This window comes from Homarus americanus, unplaced genomic scaffold (genome assembly GCF_018991925.1).
Source record: "Homarus americanus isolate GMGI-L3 unplaced genomic scaffold, GMGI_Hamer_2.0 scaffold30768, whole genome shotgun sequence".
Taxonomy (NCBI): domain Eukaryota; kingdom Metazoa; phylum Arthropoda; class Malacostraca; order Decapoda; family Nephropidae; genus Homarus; species Homarus americanus.
In genome coordinates this window covers 837,727-841,139 of record NW_024746690.1, presented here as the reverse complement: position 1 = coordinate 841,139, position 3,413 = coordinate 837,727, and the positions used below count along the sequence as shown (strand labels likewise).

Below are 3,413 nucleotides of genomic sequence, written 5' to 3'. Positions count from 1 at the left end.
AGGAGGTAGCGAGGGGGGGGCCTCGGCCGTAAGACGGTCGAGGGCGTGTGGGGAGGGGGAGGTTCACCGTCAGCTCGCGCGCGCCTATTCTCCAGCCGCGCCTGCTCATGAATAACTACTACTGTTTACTCTACTGCCGCGCCACCCTCTTCCTCCACACTATACTTTCACCCTCATCCTCCACTCTACTGTATACCCTTCATGCTACACCCTTTACATAATATCTACACCTTGCCAACTACACCCACTTGACACCACCAAGTATATTTCAATAAACACTGTTTCTGTGGGGTTAATTAGAGAGAGAAAGATGTTTTGGTCCACATCGCTTCAAACACCACCCACACCAGCCACCCCGCCCACGGACCACCATCACTGAAGTTCCTACCCTACAAACATCACCAATAGTGTACAGTATTTGGAGTGGCTTACAAAATCACTATTTGGGACTGGATTAACAAAAGTTTCTATGATATGAATTTTTATAATAACAGTTATAAGACTGTAACTAACTGGTTGTCTTAAACTAACACGCACGTATTCAACACCCAAATATAAACATCAACAATACACATTCTTGAACTTAACTTTATGCGTTTATTTAGCAACTATTAGGAGCATGAATTACGAAATAAAATCACTTGCATGTTTAAACTGTAGATAAAAAGTAATGTGTATTCTTGCAGCTTAGGTGAAATACACCTGATGTAATCGTGTCTCGGCTGGCCTCAAGTCTACGGACATGGTGCGTCTCGTTTCACTTGCCTTCATCATATTCAGGAGCAAGTCCTTACTATGTTGACCCAATAACCTTTCCCTCTGACCTACTAACATCAATATTAGAGGGGCGATTTTGTGTCAAGGTCACTCCCGTACTGAGTATAGAACTTGGTGAAACTTATGACTGGTGGAGGGTGACACTGTACACACACACCTACAGTACAGCGTCGTCGTGTATACAACCACCCCAAACATTTGTGTGTGGGTTTGTGAGAATAGGCGACAGAAAACATGTCCTGACCTGCTCAAATTAAACCTAACTTAACCAAACACCAGAAATGACGTAACAATATTCACGTACCATATATAACCAGACCCAACTAACCTGGCTTATTCTAACCTATCATAACCTAACCTAGCCTAATTTAACCTAACCTAACAAAGTCTCACCTATCCTACCCTGCACCAACCTAACCAATTCTAACGTAACCTAACCAAACCTACCCTAAACTAAACTAACACCAATCAAACATACCGTCATCATATCTGAGGGTTGGCGACCACAGTCCTCCACTCTAAACTTTCTCAGGCTGTTTTTATCAATCCTCTAAGGTTTTGTATCTCTCTGTGGACCCAGATTTTAATTCCATTCATCCATCCCAGTCTCTGCCTCCCTCCTCCCCCCCTCGGCCCTCCTACCCTCAACTTTGCCCATTATTATTTGTTATTATCCCTTCATCCCTAATAATATGGCCAAAGTATCTCGTTTTTCTTTGTTCATTTCAAGCATTTCTCTTTACTTTTTTCTGTCCAAATCTTAGTATTATTCAAAACAAACCTAACCTATTCTAACCTAACCTTACCTATTCTATTCTAACCTAACCTAACCATGTTGACAGCTGGAGGAGGAAGGTGGTAGGTAACAAGGGCAGTGTTGTTGAGGTTGACCTTGACAGTGGAGGCAGCGGACAGCACCTCCCAGCGTTGTCATGACGACCGCCGCCCCCACCACCCTTCACCATGCACCGCCACCCACGCTGCCGCCCAACCACCACCCTCACTCTCTAAGTCTAAAGGATGCACAGCCAGTCCGCCACCCACCCACAACACCACCGCCACCCATATCAACACCATAAATACCATTCACATCGCCCTTAACACCAATACTCTTTAAAAATATGCACCACCACATCTCACTCTGAAAGATGCCTCACCACCACCCACCGCTACCACAACACAACACAGACTGGTAGTAAGAGAGAAAGTCAAGACGCCATATTTTAACGTTAGCCATGTCTTTATCTTTTACTCAACCACTAAACCACAAACTCTCAACACGGTGGCAGAGTGGTTATCATAAATTTACTCAGGTTCGAATCCCCACTGATGAGGTACACTGTGCCGACTTATATACTGTATTAATTCAAGGTTTATTATACTGGCATATACTGCACTGTAGTTCTTGCTGTCATGAACACACACACCGTGAGGTTCTTCACATCAGCACCTACGGCCGAGTTACTGAGCCAAAAGGCCATGTGACCTCACACAGTATGGCAAGAGACCAGCTCGGGCCATCAGCTGCAATCTATAATAATTTGTATGCTCAATTCATATTCCTTCTCCTTTCAGTAATGAAAGCTTTTGTTAAACGACCCACCCATCCCATGTCTTCGAATGTAAAAGTCATTTTTGTCTAATGTATATTTTCAGCCTTCGGGCTAAAGTACTTTCTCAATAAACCGTTAATTATTATTATTATTATTATTATTATTACATAAATAATAATAGTAGTTGTACCTCGTGTGACGAGGATGGCCGGCCCAAGGGCCACCTAGGCGTGAATTTGTTTAAGGTGTAGAAGCTGTCGCCAACGCAACAACTACACCCTAAGTTAACGAGGCGCATGACCCAGTCAAGGAATAGTCCGAGAGGACCAGACAACTTGTCAACTGCACTGGTTAACCATTACCCCGGATCCGCAAATCGATTAACATCAAGGTTCCCAATTACTGCTGGGTAGACAAAGGCAAATGACGTAATGAAACTTGCCCATAGTTTCACCCTGCCCGGGATCGAACCCCGATCCGCTCACTTGCGAGGCGAGCATGCTAACCATTACACCACCTCCACACACACTAAAAGCTATATATACCTTGCTAAGTTTAGACTCGCGAAAGATAATTTATTTACCAATGTTTACCTCCAAAATTAAATATATAAATAATTCATGGATGCCTTATTTATCTAAGCAATTAAGTTTACGCCGAGAGAAGAAACGTTTACACGACCACGTCTTTGAGAAGGTTATTTCAGTACTCTGGAAACGTTCTAACCAACCAACCACCGTATCTACCCCCACCAATTGCCGTATGTACCACCACCAACTACCGTATCTACCACTATCAGCCTACCACGCAATGCTCTCAACATCTTTACCAACTATCGACCACCACCTACTACCATAACCCCCGTCCCCTCCCTCCCGGCGATTACCGAGAACAAGGAGGACAATCGATGGAGAGAGAGAGAGAGAGAGAGAGAGAGAGAGAGAGAGACTAAGTGTGGGCAGCTCCTTAAATTCCATCTTCAAGTATTGACCACACCCTCACTACACCCACACCTCACTTCACCCACATCCTTCATATTCTTTTAATCTGTCTATCTACAAATTCATCGACTCTCTATCTCTC

General features: G+C 44.0%; 1 protein-coding gene across 18 annotated transcripts in view; it reads right to left on the bottom strand.

The window, feature by feature from the left end:
* The window catches only part of LOC121879414 (tyrosine-protein phosphatase non-receptor type 9-like), a 105,868-nt gene that overhangs the window by 20,103 nt on the left and 82,352 nt on the right, over nucleotides 1-3,413 (bottom strand). The gene's annotated exons all lie outside the window — the stretch shown is intronic.